The sequence below is a fragment of the Clarias gariepinus genome, chromosome 7 (genome assembly GCF_024256425.1).
Source record: "Clarias gariepinus isolate MV-2021 ecotype Netherlands chromosome 7, CGAR_prim_01v2, whole genome shotgun sequence".
Taxonomy (NCBI): domain Eukaryota; kingdom Metazoa; phylum Chordata; class Actinopteri; order Siluriformes; family Clariidae; genus Clarias; species Clarias gariepinus.
This window is the reverse complement of record NC_071106.1, coordinates 23,803,157-23,821,621: the sequence shown is the minus strand read 5'-3', so window position 1 is coordinate 23,821,621 and position 18,465 is coordinate 23,803,157. Positions and strand designations below refer to the sequence as shown.

Below are 18,465 nucleotides of genomic sequence, written 5' to 3'. Positions count from 1 at the left end.
CTTTTTTACCACATCATCTATTTATGAAACTATGTTGACGTGAGTTATGTTATATATATCAAATATAGTAACCGGTTGCTTGGACACTGCAGTTAACTGAAGCAGTCAGTGCTCCATCTGGCGGAATTATACAGCATTGCAACCATCTCTTTAGAAAGCGCATGGGGGCGTTTATGGGGCGGGGCATCGTTAACTACGTCATCGCGGGGGATCACATTCCGTGCACGGATCGATCATGGTCCTGTCACGGTCCTGTCATGGACCTATCATGCTCCAAGCGACTGTTTGATGTGGCTCCCACTGTATGTAGAACCCAGTCCACTGCCAGATTGTTTCAGTGCTTAAGTTTCTGCAGGAGAAACTGTCCTTAGGCATATGTCCTAGCACTCTCAGAATGTATGTCGCCGCCATTTCTGCTTACCATGTTCTGATTGAGGGGGTTTTCTGTGGTAATGCACCCGTTAGTTGCCCACTTTATTCATGGAGCTAAACGGTTGAGGCCGCCCACTAGAATGACAAAGCACCCTTTCGAACCTCTAGAGTCAGCGCCTGTTAGGTTTCTGACCCTTAAGATTGTTTTTCTAATAGCCATTTCCTTTCTGAAAAGAATTGGGGACTTGCAGCCTCTGTCAGTCTTGTCATCCTGCCTAGACTTCGCCTCTGGGCTAGTCAAAGCTATTCTGCATCCTCATCCGAATTATCTTCCGAAAGTTTAATTCCCGACCATGCACCCAGTTGTTCTCGAAGCCTTCTGTCCTCTGACATATTATGTCCAGTATATGCTCTATAGATTTACGTCCACCGCACTAGTCAGTGGCGCAAATCGGAGCAGCTCTTATATGTATGGGGGCCGCAACCAGGGGGGCGGCTGCCACTAGACAAACTATGTCACATTGGGTGAGTGATGCTATTGCCCTAGCCTATGAGGTGCGTCGTCACACTTCACCTCTAGGAGTTAGGGCCCATTCAACTAGGGGGCTTGCATCGTCAGTGGCTATGGCAAAAGGTATTCTCTTGCAGCAAGTGTGTGATGCGGTAGGTTGGTCCTCTCCGCACACATTTGTCAGATTATGTATCCATGCTACTCCAGGCTCATGGATCCTCAAATCAGCAGTGTGGGTCCTCGAATCAGTGCGGTGATGTTGGTATTCTTGTTCCCATAGCATTTTCTCAGGGCATTGAGTGTAGCTTTTGAAAGGGAATGTCTCGGGTTACTTTGCTGTAACCCTGTTCCCTGAAAAAGCGGGAACAAGATGCTGCGCTCCAATGCCGCACTGTAGGCGTGACTGGACGTTCTTTTAGGCAAAATTAATCTGAGGATGTTTCGGTTTTAGACCTATTTATAACCTCCAGGTGTACCTGACCAGATGACGTCACCTGACCGAGATTATATAAGCCAAGCTTTTGGCGTGTTTGACACATATGCTTCAATAACCTTTTTCCCATAGTGTTTTCACGCAGCATCTCATTTCCGCTTTTTCAGGGAACAGGGTTACAGCAAAATAACCCGAGACTACTGTAGTAGACTTTAACATTCATGTAGATGAAGCAAATGACGCCTTGAAACTCGCATTTCTGGATTTACCAAATTCCTTTGGTGTTCAATAGAGCATAAATATGCCAACTCATCATTTTATTGCTACTCTAGATTTAATTATAATTTAATGAGGTTCTACCCCAAAGTGATGACATCACAGACCATCACCTTTTAGTGTACAAAGAACAGATCAGCTGTGTCTCCCCTCATTATTGATTGGGGAGAAATATTAATACACCACCAAAGACAGATTTACAAGTAATCTGCAGAATCTGTCTCAACTTTTTACCAGACCCCAAAATGCAGATGATCTAGATGAAATAACTGACAGCATAGGCACTATTTTTATGAGCACAATAGACACTGTTGCCCACATTAGATTATGAAAGGTGATAGAAAAAACACTTGCACTATGGTTCAATAGTTATACTCACGCTCTCAAGAAGAAAACCCATAACCTCAAGCAAAAGTGGAGAAAAACTAAATTAGACGTTTTTTGAACTGCATATATTGCATAGTATGGCCAGCTAGGGACAGACTCTAAAAGTGAAAAAACTGGGTGTATTATTAGACAGCAACTTGCCCCCTGAAAATCATATTTTCGATATTACAGAAATTACAGCCATTTTCCACTTAGGAAAAACAAAACATATTGCCAAGCTTAGGAACATTTTATACATATCTGATGCAGAAAAGCTAGTTCATAAATTAATGACCTCCAGACTAGACTATTGTAATACATTACTATGTGGTTGTCCTGAATCCTGCTTAAACAAGCTACAGTTAGTCAAAAATGCAGCCACCACTGAGTTCTCACCAGATCAAGAAAATTTTATCACATACCGCCGATACATCCCTGTATTGGCTACCTGTTAAGTTTAGAATTGATTACAAACTAGCATTACTTGAGTACAAGGCCCTAAATGGTTTAGCTTTTTTGTATCTACCTAGTATTCTGACACATTACAATCCAAAGCGCTACATTAAGACCACAAAACTCCACAAAAAGTCCACAAAAGGGGGCAGAGCATTTTCATATTTAACTCCAAAGCTTTGGAATTGCCTTTTCTGATAATGTTCAGGGCTCAAGCACAGTACACAGTACTCCAGTACATTTAGTGCTGCAAATATAATGAATGGCAACTACGCTAATTCTTTTCTACCTGTTCTTTCTTTTTCTACTCATCCCGAGGCAATTAGAAATTGTGCCAGGTCCAGTAGATAGAGGCCAACCCTGCGAGGATCCTGAAGCATCCAAAGAAAAACCACCTACAGCTGGAATCTGCTTAATGATGGTTTGCTATACATGCTGCTCCTGAGCTCCCAGTGATCCAGACCCCCTCTGCCCTCTGCACCTGTCTGACTCATCCTGGTGCCATGCTGGTGCTGAACTGCGCTTGTCTCCATGTTATTTTCTTTTGTTATGTTGAACTTCCAGCTGCCCAACACAGTAAGTCAGCAAAAACAAATTCCTGCTATCTGTTATGACCCAAATGGGGATGGGTTCCCCAGGATGGGCTGTTTAGTCTGGGTCCTCTAAAGTTTTCCTCCTAATGCCATCCCAGGGAGTTATTCCTTGCCACAATCACCCTTGGCTTGCTCATCAGGGACAATCAGATCATTATGATCCATACATTTTTTCATAATATTCTTTTAATTTTTTATTTTAAAATAAAGCTGCTTTAAGACAATGGTAATTGTTAAAGCACTAAATAATTAAAAGCAAACTAAAAACTAAAAGCAAGAGCGAGAAGTCTATAAACCCAAGCAGACTCATTAATGTCAGTCCAGCAGTAAGAAAAAACAAACCCAGAAGCAAGATTCAAAATCAAATCTGTAATGCAAGCAAGGTCATACACAGAGGCAATTCCAAACATAGAAAACAATCCAGAGGGCAAGGCACAAGAGAAAATCCAAGAAAACAGGCAGGGTCATACACAAAGGCAGAGATAACTGGGAAAATAGCAAAAGACATATCAAGAGGCACGCAAGCAAGATACTTCAGCACTCAGTGAAGTTATAAGTGTCCTTTTCAAGCCAGGGGTGGATTGCTGATGGGTTACAGGTGTGCGGAGGTAATTAGCTAGGAAAGGGGAAATCCCTTAGGTGGAATCATGACCTGGATGTGACAAAAGTATAAACAGTTTTGATTGTCAAGTTAAAAATATTAAATGTAATATATTGTGTGATTTCCACCTATCCCCTGTAGCCCTCTGAGCTAAGATACAGGGTGGGTGTTATACGTGATATTAAGCCTTGTTTTACAGGATTGCATTCCCAATAATGGTTGTAGTTGTGGAAAATGTGGAAAACCAGTTAAGGACAATTCAAGGAGTAAACCAAATAGTTATATAAATACAACCAACACAAATTATGTAAAATTTGTTTAACACTTTTACCAATGGTCATTGTTACAAAGAAGTTATAGGATCAAAAGAAAATTATGAAAATTTTCATGAAATGTGAGAAAATGTATATGAATATAATAAAGAAAAAAATAATGTAAATGAACAGATTGTCCCTGATGAGCATTCGGAGAGTGATGGTGGCAATAGGAAGAAACCTTGGAAAAAACAGGACCCAAAAGGGAACCCATCCTCATTTGGGTGAAAAAGGATAGCAGGGATTGTTATACACAGTCATACTGTGTGTTAGACATCGGAAAGTATGATATAACAGATAATGCCTTTAAGTTAATATGGAGTAAAATTTATGCCTTTAAGTTAATATGAAGTAAAGTTCATTATTGAAGGCTAAAGTAAAATGGACATTTTAGTTAAATAATTGTAATAGTAAAGAGGCAATAAATAAATAGACCCTACAAAAATCACTGGTAAATTATATAACATAGATTAAAAATAAATAAATAAATAAAAATCTCAGAGTGATGCAATTTTGATCCTACTTTTAGGTGTAGGATTACACTCTAAAAAATGATTCTGTGGCCTTGTAAATTTCATAGTAATAAAAAGGTTATGTTACCTTAATAAAATCTCTAAAAGTAACACATGATTGTTTGAGTTAGACAAATCAAAATAAATGCCTAAAAAAACTAATATCAATTTGGTCTTAAATTCACACTATAATTCATTTCACAAATAAAAATTAGCATTTGACTATCCAAGATATATCCAAGATGGCGCCGGTGAGGTCGGCTGCCGTCACGACCTGCTCCGACCACGTTTTCTTTGTTTTTGTCCTTTAAGTTAGTTTTTAGCGTTTTAAAACCAGTCAAATTACCACCATGGAGTACATTAGTTATAATAGAGACACTCTTGTTTCTATTGGTATACAATGTACTCACAACTGACGTTTTTAACTTCGGATCCGAGCTGGCCGAGTGAGATCCTAAGGGGAAAACAAAGGACGCGACGCGAAGCGGCGGCCCCGAGGGAAATGAGCCGGCGTCAGGAACAGGCTGAGAGCCCATGCACACCGCACACCTCTGCCAAGCATCCTGCTCGCCAACGTCCAGTCACTGGAAAACAAGCTCGATGACCTCAGGGCCAGGATAAAGTTCCAGAGAGACATTTGGGACTGCAATCTCCTCTGCTTTACCGAGACATGGCTAAATCCCACGCATCCTGACGGGAAACATCACGACCTGGTTCAGGAACAGCACCATGCAGGACAGACGAGCTCTATAGAGGGTGGTGCGATCAGCTGAGCGCATCATCCGCACCGAGCTCCCTGACCTGCACTCAATCTACACCAAGCAGTGCTGGACCAAGGCCAGGAAGGTCGTGAAGGACCTCAGCCACCCCAACAATGGACTGTTCACTCTGTTGAGGTCTGGGAAGCGATTCCGCTCCCTGAGGGCCAATACAGAGAGACTGAGGAGGAGCTTCTTCCCGCAGGTCTCTTAACCACACCACTATGCAGAATTAACACAATATTTTCACAATTTTTACAATCAATCAATCAATCTTTATACATACATGGACACTATGGACAACTCCACGCACATCTACACTACATGTTTACGTTTACATTCTGGACCATTGCACAAAGACACTTTAATAACCTTGGCACAAAGTCACTTTTTCTATGCATATTTGCACACCATTATATTTCTATTTGTACAGTACATTTCTATTTTCAGTTTTATTCTCAGTTTTATTTTATTTTATTCTATTTTATTTTTTTTATTATATTATTTTATTAAAATTTTCTATAGTATTTCTTTTATTCATATTTATTACTATTATAAGCTTTAATTCCCTTTTTAAGGTCACTGGCGGTTATGTAAGCATTTCACTACATTTCGTACTGTGTATGACTGTGTATGTGACAAATAAAATTTGAATTTGAATTTTTGAATTTGACTAACTGAATTCTATTTTTGAAAATGCACTTAATATTTTTGATACTGTAAGGTTTATAATATAGTAAGACAATGTAATCTAATAAAGAGATTTCTGTGCTCTGAGAACAGACCCCTCACTGTGCTTCCCCATGCCTTCTGTGGTAACACCTTCTATATCCTGCATCCAGACGAGGATACACCCAAATGGCTCCTGTCTGCTAGAATCCTTCTGTTTAATCAGGAGCATGCAAATTGATCTCCTCTCACCTGTCTGTCTCCGGGTCTCTCTATGACTGACATGTTAATGACTGATTCTTTTGATGTTTGGGACGTAGCACCGTTTAAATGTGCTCTCTTTGCTTAGAATAAACAGAGATCTTCAGACATCATGCCTGCGTGTGTGTGTCTGTGTGTGTGTGTGTGTGTGTGTGTGTGTGTTTGTCTCTCCTGGTCGATTGGGCCCGGACCGGTAAGTGTATCAAGGTGCAGCGGACACAACAAGAAATAACTCTTCTTCTCTTAGCTTAAAACTTAGCTCGGACACACACTTCATCTTCATTTAAAACCTAATAGATACATTTCAATCAAAATATTTGGTAATGGAGTAATTATACTAATTAGTCTCAAGAACTACAATTATCACTTATTCCAACTCAATATTCTTTATGTTTAACAACAAAAACTTAAATAATTGAGTAAATTTCCCTGTGCAAGTGCTCATGGGAAGTCTGGTGTAGCATCAGAGACAAGAAGGCTGTGAGGATGTAAGAATGGACATGGAGCATCTGGAACATTCCTCATAAATCCTGGTGAGTAAACAGTTAACACAAGTTACTGAAATAATGACTCTGTCTGCCTGCACACACAACTTTATAGGGTGTAAGATAATGTTCTGAATCCTGTCACAGCCGAGCTCCAGAGCTAACGATAGCTAGCAACAGGCCAGTCCTGGGGTTCATTGTGATTTTACTTGTTTGTTCCAACCACCAAACTGCCCAATTAAAGCGCAGTTAATACAGACACTTAAACTCTGGTGTAAAAAGAGAGATTTAACATCGAGCAGCAGCGCGTGCATGTCCGGGTTTCCTCCGGGTTTCTCGGTGTAACCAGCCACGGTTGTGCCGCAATATTTGAATTTCTCCTGCAAAATGCGGTAAATTTGCGCAGCTAAGCGGCACTCTGGAGAGGATATAAAACCAGCATGTTCAAATAATTAACGCGTGTGTAACGGTCCACCTCACACTCTGAACCGCAAGTCTGCTCGGTCACTCGGACACTTCGAGGAGGAAACGCAGACCAAAGCAGGTTTAAACAGCATAAATGAGGTGCAATGTCCGAGCTCTGGCACTGTTTAGACACCTGGTCGTAGCAATGTTTTATCCCATACTGTATGTGAGTATTTTTAACATGATTAAACACCGCAGCAGCAGGAAACAGGAAATGAATCATTCGGGAAATGCAGCAGTTACACTGCAGAGAGCAACAGATCCGAGTCCAGTACAGCTCCTAGTCCGGTACAGCTCCAGTCATGTTTTATTGCACCAGAGGCAGGCAGTTTGATGAGCAGTATAATGCTGCATAGCTGTGTTTAAAAAATAGAACATTTTACTTAAGTTAAAGTCATAAGTCCATGATGACCTAAAATGTATTTAAAGTGCTACAAGTACATCACAAACAGAACGGTGCACTTAAACATTATTAAATTTGCTGTTAATAAAAGAAATGTGCCAAGTAATGCATTAGTAACTAAAGCTATGAAATATAAAGATTTAGTAGAAAGTAAAAGATACTATAACTGATTTTATTTTTTTTGTGTGTGAACCATGTTATATATTTTCAATATCTCTTTCACAGCACCAACACCACTAAAGAAGAGAAGTTAGAATGGAGATAAAACGAGGTAAATGTCAACTTTTTAAATGTTACAAACGTATTAAATGTGTAATCATTACAAATTAAATCAAGGCTTAAAATATTTTACTTTACCTATAATGAATCTATGAACAAGTTTCCCACTAGAATATACAGTACTAGATTTTCCATTAACTTAAATATATATAGTTGATATTAATGCGTAAATAAAGTTGAGTATCATTTTTATACAAGGGACAAAGACATGTACAAGGAACTTTCAAGTCAAAGTGGGATCTTTGATTGTGCAGAATAACTTATTAGGAGTAAAAGCTCCCTTTATTTCTCTATATATGAGGTTGTGTATGGTTCTGCAAAAGCAAAAAGCCTTTGGTGATCAAAGCAGTTCGTTTTGTGTAAAAGCATTTCACTAAAATGTTCACTGAAATTTTACCAGCAATGGGCTCTGTAAATTTAAATCAGTTTTATGTGTTCGTTTCAGAAAATTTATTACAAGTCTCGCTTTGACTTGAACACCACTCGTAGATCAGTATGATGATGTATATAGTAATCGTCACACTTGTACTTACTTGTATACTATAATTCCTTTTTTAGGTGCCAGCTTATGGGATGGCGGTGTAAGCTCTGCACATTTATTGCATCATCAAAAGGAATTTTGATCATTATCGAGTGAAGCATGGTACTGTTGGTCAATGGTATTCAGTGTCCTGTGTTCATTTAGACCACCACTCCTTGTGAACACACATTTGTATGGATCCCACAGTTTGCAGGAAACTGAAGTGTGAAGGTATGCAATCTTTCAGATGTAAAATGTGACTCTATGTGATTATATTCTAATAAAAAAAGGCTACTTTGCACATATTAACTGTATAATACTTGTATCAAAAGTATTAATTGTGAGACTGTTTACTAATTAGATAAATTCAGCTCATTGTTTATGATCTTGTTACATGTCATTTGCAAAGTAAATCAGATTGAGTTTAGACTTCATGTCTTATCAAATTTGGCAAATAAATGTTTAATTAAAATGGTAATGTGTGTATTGTTTCTTTGTTAATAATTTGGTGTCATTAGATACATTGACCTGAATTAAAATACCCCTTGAGTTTAGGATAAATATATTTTAAAAAAATAAGTGTAACGTATTAATTCTGTGATAGAGCAGTATAAATTAAATTCAGTTAAAATATTTAGTAAATGTGGCACATTTGTTTATTAAATAAAAGTCTAAATTTCTGTTTCTTCTACCCTGCATTTCAATCAAATCTACTTAATTATTTTACGAATTTTTACCCAGGGCAACTATTGCATTAACTTTTGATTTTCATTCGATTTTGATATCATTGTATTCAGGTCTACTTAATTTTTTTTTACTGACTTGTACTCAATTCATGAAGTCGCTTGAGAGACTTCCGACTGCCCTCCAAGGTGCTCAGGAACTTTTACTCCTGCAAAAGTTCCTGCAAAAAATACGGTCTCTCTAACACAATCACACCACTACACAGTACTGACCCACACATATGGTTTTTACACACACACACACACACACACACACACACACTGGACATTTGTTTACACTAGTGGCCACTGCACATCTACACTTTGTGGTCATCAAATCACTTCATCACAAGTCACTTTAAGCATATTTGCACTGCATAAGTCACTTTAAATATGTGGATTGCACAACCATGGACATTACCATTCTTTTATTACCATTTAATTCGCTGCTCTTATTGCTCTATGTTACTTCATATATTCTCCATATATTTTTCTATATTGTGTATTTTTTGTACAGTTATTTTATTTTTAACTTTTATTTGTATATTTTATTTTATTCTTTTCTAGTTAAATTTACCTTTTATTCTTAATTTTCATATTTATTTCCTTCCCTATTCATAATCTTTTATTTTTAGGTCACGAGCAGTTGTCTAAGCACTTCACTGCATATTGTACTGTGTATGTGACAAATAAAATTAGAATTTTATTTATATTTTACACGATTTCGTAATTTTTAGATTTATTTAAATATTTTTAAGTGTAAAAATGTTTCACCAAAAAAATTGAGTACAGCACAGTTTTATTTTTTGGAGTTTAAGAGCTATTCATTAAAATTTAGCTTTAAATTATGATAGCTGGTATATGGTAATATATATTTGGCTCCGTTTTGGTTAGCTGATGACAGTGCTATCGGTAATGTTCTTTAGCACAAGCAAGGTAGGTCCAGTTGCCCAAAATAATCCCTTGTGTAGCTTAGAGGTGTTTATGAATATTGGCCGTGGTATTTAGCTTGTATTCACAAATATCTGCTTAGGTGTAAATGTTTGGAGTGTGATAAATATGTATGCAAAACATGTCTGGTGTTTGTAAGGTTAAAATAAGTGAAATGATGCACATGCATGCGCTGCTGCTCATTCGACAAGGAACAAATGTGACACGATCAGAGTATGACATCACAGAATGCACACGTCACAGTCACTAAGGGAGCAAAGGTACAGACTCAACATACAAGCTCCATTTGTAACATAGTATCGGCACCTCACAGTCTCTACTATGATGTAACTATAATGTAACAGTATAGGGTCAGTGTATAAAAACCTGCATGTAAGAGACTGCAATCAGTAACGTGTGAGACAGGGAAGTGCATTGGCTGCTGGTTATCCCAAGGACACTGATGGTATGATAATACCGCTCTTTACTTATACGAAGGACTGATCACTTAAATCTGAAGTACTTGATATTTGATTTTTTTTTTTTATATTTGGTTTAATTGCTATTGTGCTCAAAACAAAAGAGAAAGAGTAACCTATGTTATGTTATGATTGTTATTTAAGTGTTATGTATTCACAAAGAATGGAATGTGATTTGTATTACATGTTTGCCAAACGGTTTATGGAATAGTATGTGTTAAGCTTAGATAAATAATTTTGTTGTATTTGTTTACATTTTATTTAACTAATATTTATTAGAAGTAATGATTGAACTATTATTTCTTAAAAGTAATAATTTACCTATTATTATCAGAAATAGTGATGTACCTTTTCTGTGTTTTCCTTGTGTGTCGACAACTTAGTTGAATCTACTTTGAACAATTGTTGTGTAACCTGCAAAGCTGTCAGACACAAAAATTTAAAAGTGATTCCAGAGTTGATCCTCATGTCCCCTGTAGTTGGCAAATGGCTTTTTTTTTCCAAGTTTGAAGCAGAAGCTGATGTGCAAATTCCCATATAACTCGACAGCGTTCGCTAATGTCTAGGGTTTAAATATTTTATATGCATTACCTGGTCTATGTTCTACCAACAGATATTTGTCCAGCCTATTTTCCATCAACAAACATAGAGGAGCACAAAAATGTATACTCACTTTCACAAATGTTATCTATGCTCAAATTGAATTATGGCAGCGGTGTGTAGTATTATCTTTCCTCTAAAAATAGTTATATCACCATCATTGATGATGTCATGTGACCTACAGAAGAGAGGTGTATTCATGTTGTATAAAAGTGTGTATACATTTCTTTAGGGGCCTCTTTGTATAATTGCACATCCGTTTATTCTGAGCAATAGAGGCTAACATTTTTTTTATTTATCCTGCACCTGCGTACACTCTAAAAAATAAAACTGTGCTGTACTAAATTTTTTTGGTGAAACATTTTTACACTTAAAAATATTGAGTAAATATAAAAAAATATAAAAATCATGTAAAATATACTTCATGAGTTGAGTTTTTTCAGTAAAAAAATTAAGTAGACCTGAATAACTATATTTAGTACAATGATGTACAAAATTAAGTAAATGTAATGAAAATCAGAAGTTAATGCAAAGTGAAAATGAGTAAAATAATTGAGTAGATATAATTGAAATGGAAGGTAGAATATACTGAAAATTATACTATTATTTAACAAACAAATGTGCTACATTTACTAAATATTTTAACTGAATGAAAAAAAAAAAAACAATACACACATTACCATTTTAATTAAACATTTATTTGCCAAATTTGACAAGACATGAAGTCTAAACTCATGACATGTAACCAGATCATAAACAGAGAGCTGTATTTATCTTAGTAGTAAACAGTTTCAGAAACAATACTTCTGCCACAAGTATTATACAGTTAACATGTGGAAAGTAGACTTTTGTATTAGAATCTAATGAGTCACATTTTACATCTGAAAGATTGCACACCTTCACACTTCAGTTTCCTGCAAACTGTGGGATCCATACAAATGTGTGTTCAGACCTTCTCAAATCTTAAAGAAGCAATGACAGTCTAAATGAACACAGGACACTAAATATCCATGACCAACAGTACCATGCTTCACTCGATAATGATCGAAATTCCTTTTGATGATGCGACAAATGCACACAGTTTACACCGCCATCCCATAATGCTGGCACCTAAAAAAAGAACAATAGTATACAAGTAAGTACAAGTGTGACTGTTAATATAAAGTCTACCAGACTGGTAAAATAGTACTTCTGTTCAAATACATACTTTTTGGACTAATATACATCACACTGATCTATGAGTGGTGTTTAAGTCAAAGCGGGACTTGTAATGAAAATTCTTTAAAACGAAGACGTAAAACTGATTTGATTTTGCGTAGCCCATTGCTGGTAAAATTCCGGTAAACATTCCAGTGGAATGCTTTTACACAAAACGGACTGCTTTGATCACCAAAGGCATTTTGCTCCTACAGAACAATGCACAACCTCATACATAGAAAAAAAATATATAGAGAAAAAAAGGGGGTGTTCTGTTATTCTGCACAATCAATGGTCCCGCTTTGACTTGAACGTCCCTTGTACATGTTTTTGTAATTTAATACTTCTGTAACATTTAAAAAGTTAACATTTACCCCCTTTTTTTCCTCCATTCAACTTCTCTCCATTAGTCGTGTTGAGGCTGTGAAAGAGATATAGAAAATATATAACATGTTTCACACAAACACACAAAATCAATCAGTTTTAGTTTCTTTTACTTACATATCAGAACATACATAACATTGTAAATATAAATATTTAAATTTCATATTACTTTCTCCCAATTCTAAGAGAAATGTTGTATTTTCACTAAATCTTTATATTTCATAGCTGTAGTTACTAGTACAGTACTTAGCACTTTTATTTTATAACATCTGCTGCTGCGTGCTCAGTGTTTAATCATGTTAAAAATACTCATATACAGTAACGTATAAAACAGTGCCCGAGTCCGGACACTGCACCTCATTTCTGCTGTTTAAACCTGCTTAGGTCCACGTTTCCTGCTTAAAGTGTCGGAGTGACCGAGCAGACTCGCGGTTTAGTGTGTAAGGTGGACCGGTGCTGTGTCGAAGTTGGTTCCCCCATCAGGATGCGTTTTTTTAGCCCCACCCCCGTGAAAACGGCACAGGGAACGCGCATTTAGGAGAAGGCTCGCCCGCGAAGGGTTATGCGCGGACCACTGAGCTTCTACGGAACGCAGTAAAGGCCAAAAAGGACAGTTAGCGTTTTTTAATCCCCTGACGAACTCTAGCCATCAGGATGTGTTTCCCTTGTTATCTTGGACATATTTAGATTGATGAACCTCGGCTGAGTCACTTGTAGGCTGTAAACATGTCAGTACATGCGTTGTATTGTTTATATTTAATCACTGGTATACACTACCCATGATTTGTTTATGCTATTTTATCAAGGGCTTTTTTTTTTTAAATACAGTATATATTTAATATAAAGGAATGTACCACTACGAGTGCTGATTTCATTCATATGCAGTTTGGGTTAATTCAAATAATGTGACCTAGTGAATTAACATCACACGGATAAAATGCTAATTATCTCGCATAATAATAATCATAATAATAATAATAATAATTATTATTATTATTATAGTTATTATTATAGTTATTATTATTATAATTAATAATAATAATAACAATAATAATTATTATTATTTATATATAATAATAATTATTATTACTATTATTATTATTATTATTATTATTAATATTATTAATGTCTTTTGACTGTATCTGACGGGTCTCTATTTTGGCATTATGGTTTTGCTGAAAAGGCATATTTGATATGAAATATCAGACTAAATACTGACATGTTTACAGCCTACAAGTGACTCAGCCGAGGTTCATCATTCTAAATATGTCCAAGATAACAAGGGAAACACATCCTGATGGCTAGAGTTCGTCAACGGATTAAAAAACGCTAACTGTCCTTTTTGGCCTTTACTGCGTTCCGTAGAAGCTCAGTGGTCCGCGCATAACCCTTCGCGGGCGAGCCTTCTCCTAAATGCGCGTTCCCTGTGCCCTTTTTTTACGGGGGTGGGGCTAAAAAAACGCATCCTGATGGGGGAACCAACTTCGACACAGCACCGGTACACATGCAGTAATAATTTGAACATGCTAGTTTTATATCCTCGCCACAATGGCGGTAGGCTGCGCGAAATCACTGCATTTGGCGGGAAAAATTGAAATATTGCGGCACAACCACGGCCGGTTACACCGAGAAACCCGGACATGCACGCGCTGCTGCTCGGTGTTAATTCTCTCCTTTTACGCCAGATTTTAAGTGTCTGTGTTAACCGCGCTTTAGCTGAGCAGTTCGGTGGTTGGAACAAACAAGCTAAATCACACTGAACCCCAGGACTGGCCTGTTACTAGCTATCGTTAGCTCTGGAGGTCAGCTGTGACAGGATTCAGAACAGTAACTCACACACTATAAAGTTGTGTGTGCAGGCAGACAGAGTCATTATTACAGTAACTTGTGTTAGCTGTTTACTCACCAGGATTTATAAGGAATGTTCCAGAGTGTTCCAGGTGCTTCATGTCCATCCTCACAGCCTTCTTGTCTCTGATGTTACACCAGATTTCCCATGAGCACTTGCACAGGGCAATTTACTCAATTATTTAAGTTTTTGTTGTTAAACATAAAGAATATTGAGTTGGAATGAGTGATAATTGTAGTTCTTGAAACTAATTAGTACAATTACTCCATTAACAGATATTTTGATTGAAATGTATCAAAAAATATTAAGTGCATGTTAAAAATATAATTAAGTTAGTCAAATGCTGATTTTTACTAGTGAAGTAAACTTAAATTATAGTGTAAATTTAATACAAAATTAATAGTTGTTTTTTTAGGCATTTATTTTGATTTGTCTAACTCAATCATGTATGTGACTTTTAGAGATTTTATTAAGGTAACATAACCTTTTTATAACTGTGAAATTTACAAGGCCACAGAATCATTTTTTTAGAGTGTACAACTAGCACATGGGGGGGGCGGCGTAGATCTCTCTGATCAGCTGTTAAAACACTACACTGCACAGCATAATTCATTATGCACAAATAACTATATGGTAACATGTCCCATAAAGAGTTTATGGAACAAGTCATCAAAGAGCTTTGTGGTGTCCCAGGACGTAGCACCAAAACTGACAAGTAGTGACCATGTACCAGTTCAAGGAGCTAATCTGACCTCAGATGCCACAGATGTTACCACTGCAAATAGCAAGCAGCAAAAAAAAAGAAAAAAGGAAATGCCAGGCATGCTTTTTTTTTTTCCTTCAATTGAACAGGAACTGCCTTCAAGAGTTGCACAGGGATGTGACTATAGAAACTATACACCAATTTTATGTTGTACTGTTTGCACAATTTTTTTTTCAGTTTTTATTTTGCACTGTTGCCATTTTGTCCAGCATGTATTTTTTTTTGACAGTCCTACACGGTTTCTGTTTGCACCATTTTCCCCTGAATGTCTTTTTAATTATCTTGAACTCTTTCTGTGATTCTTGCAAGTAAATCTTGAGTTATTCTAAATAAACTATAAACAGAAAAATGTTTTTGTCCTCTTTTTGTTTTTGTGCACTTTCCTAAGTCACCTGACTGAAAAGGGTAATTATGCAGCTCGTTATGCGGGTCTTTGTCTTCTCTGGTGGGAATTGAAGCATTCTTCATGATCATTCACATAACCTCACATATGGCCTTTTTAAACAAGAAGCGTCTTAGAAAATGTAAATGACTATATTGCTTTCTGTGAATATGCAAACATATTCTGTGAAAACCACAAACACACTTAACACACTTGAAACACAAAGAGTGGCAACTCCCGAAAAGGAGACCGAACGTCATCAGCATGTCATTTCCCATAAACAGCGCAGCAATTAGCATACAGAATATTCACATATAGAATTGTTTACATAAATCAAATCAATGATCAGTAACTTATGATACAAACATTTAAATTTATTCATACAGATGTTTTACATGGACATTTAATCTCACAAGACCTTCCCTTCACCACAACCATCATCAACCATTCCATATCATCTGGTCATGTTCCTGCTGCTCTTAAGAAGGCAAGGGTTATTCCTATCCTTAAGAAACCCTGACTGGACCCATCAGAAGTTAACAATTATCGCCCGGTATTTCTTCTCTCTTTTATTTTTAAAATTCTTGAAAAGGACTGTTTATAACCAAGTGTCTCTTTATCTCTCACAGAACAACCTTAATGATTCCAACCAATCTGAATATAAAGTGGCACATTCCACAGAGACTGCCCTTCTGTCAGTCACTGAGAAGCTCCATGCTGCTAGATCTGCTAAACTGTCATCTGTCCTTATCTTCCTGGACCTGTCAGCTGCATTTGACACTGTAAACCACAATATTCTATTATCTATTCTTACAAGCCTTGAAATTTGTGGAACAGCATGGCAATTGTTTGCTTCTTACCTAGAAGATAGGTCATATGAGGTAACATGAAGGGGATCTACATCTGCCCCAAGTAGGCTATCTACTGATGTCCCGCAGAGCTTAGTATTTGGTCGTCTTCTGTTCTCCTTCTATACCTGGTCTCTTGGTAAGGTCATATCATCGCATAGATTTTCATACCATTGTTATGAATAAAATGACACCCAACTTACTCTCTCATTTCCTCCCTCTGACACTTAGGTTTTCATTCGGATCTCAGCATGTCTGGCAGACATCTCATCCTGGATGGCAGCTCATCAGCTGAAGCTCAATCTGAGTAAAACCAAACTGTTGTTCATCCCTTGTAACTTATCCACAGGTCAAGACCTTGTGATATCCTCGGACAACAACCAAATCACTCCTTCAGCCACCACCCACAATCTTGGGGTAACCATGGACAATTATCTGTCATTTTCCCCACACATCGCTAACCTTACTCGCTCTTGTAGATTACTTCTTTACAATATCAGAAGAATCCGCCCATTTTTTTCTTCACAGACTACTCAGGTGCTTGTTCAGTCCCTTGTTATTTAAAAACTGGACTACTGCAACTCACTCCTGGCAGGCCTGCCTCTGTCCACGATTCCTCCTCTGCAACTGATCCAGAATGCAGCAGCACGTCTGGTTTTTAACCTTCCTAAGTTCTCCTAGACCACCCCACTCCTTTGCTCTCTGGACTGGCTTCCTGTAGCAGCCGGCATTAAATTCAAAACACTGATGCTTGCCTACAAACCTAAAAATGGCCCAGCACCCACTTACCTCTCTGCTCTAATCACACCATGTACTGCACTACGTTCCCTGGATTCTCCAGCACTGCTTGCCTCATCCCACCATCTCTCAGGGATCGAGGGCGGGATTCATTCAAACTCTTTTATGTTCTAGCACCTAGGTGGTGGAATGAACTTCCTCTAGATTTCCGTACAGCAGAGACTTTGACTATCTTTAAAAGACGACTCAGATGTACCTGTTTCTCCAGTACTTGGACTAATTCCCTGACTCAATATTATTTTAATAATTTCTTCATAAATTAATGATTTCTTTGTTTTCGACTTTGTTTCCGCAGCAGTGGATGCACCTATATTTACATCACATTTCACTGATTTTGTCATCACACTGCATTGAATCACTAAGTGCACTTAAATAAAAGTAAAATCTTAAAATGGTTATGTAGCTTATATAATTTTATTATATTAATCTGACAATAAATGTGGCAATGCTAGTGTTACACATAATAAAATCTAAAGGCTTACTGTGTTAACATTTACTTTGCTTAAATTCAATGCAAATATTATATTTTTATCATATATTATTATTATTATTATAAATATTCAATTATATTACTATATTTCATTTAAATTCTAAATTTGTACTGTCATTTTAGTACTGTAATTATGAGTTTGTTTAATGTTTCACTCAAATTTATCTGATACCATTTAAGCTGCAGTTTAATTAATCCTTAAGAGAATGAACTTGAATTGAATGAGAATGAATTATTCCATACCATATTTATACTTATACCATCTGTACACTTACTTGTATTCTTAGCTAAATAAATACTGGCAGTTAACTCTTGAATTGTAAACATAATGCATTCCAGAAGCATTCTTTTATATCAAAGCACTTGTATATCAAAGTGAATTTCTCCATGGGAAATAGTAAAAATTCTGATAAATAATTTTACCACCCAAAATTAACTATACCTTGTCGTGGCAAATTTATGGTTGACTACACCAATTTCGCAAAACAATATCAATAACTACTCAAGTACTAAAATAGCAAAAAGGTTTATTGCGACCAAAAGTAAATGGACAGCTCTGGACCAGTTAAACAAGCAAAATGCTGCAAGATTCTTCTCTCCTCTCTCCCCCAAGTGTACCTGGTTTATATACCTTCATCTTAGACTTACATAATTTTTTGCTCCTCCTTAAGTTGAATAATTATTTAATATTCATTAGCACTAAGTTTCTTGTGTTCAGGTCAGATTGGTGTGGCCTTTCCCCCTTACATAGT

At 36.9% G+C, this 18,465-nt stretch overlaps 1 protein-coding gene across 1 annotated transcript in view; it reads right to left on the bottom strand.

Annotated features, from left to right (window-relative positions):
* reln (reelin) overlaps positions 1-18,465 on the bottom strand; it is a 1,039,407-nt gene that overhangs the window by 983,291 nt on the left and 37,651 nt on the right. The gene's annotated exons all lie outside the window — the stretch shown is intronic.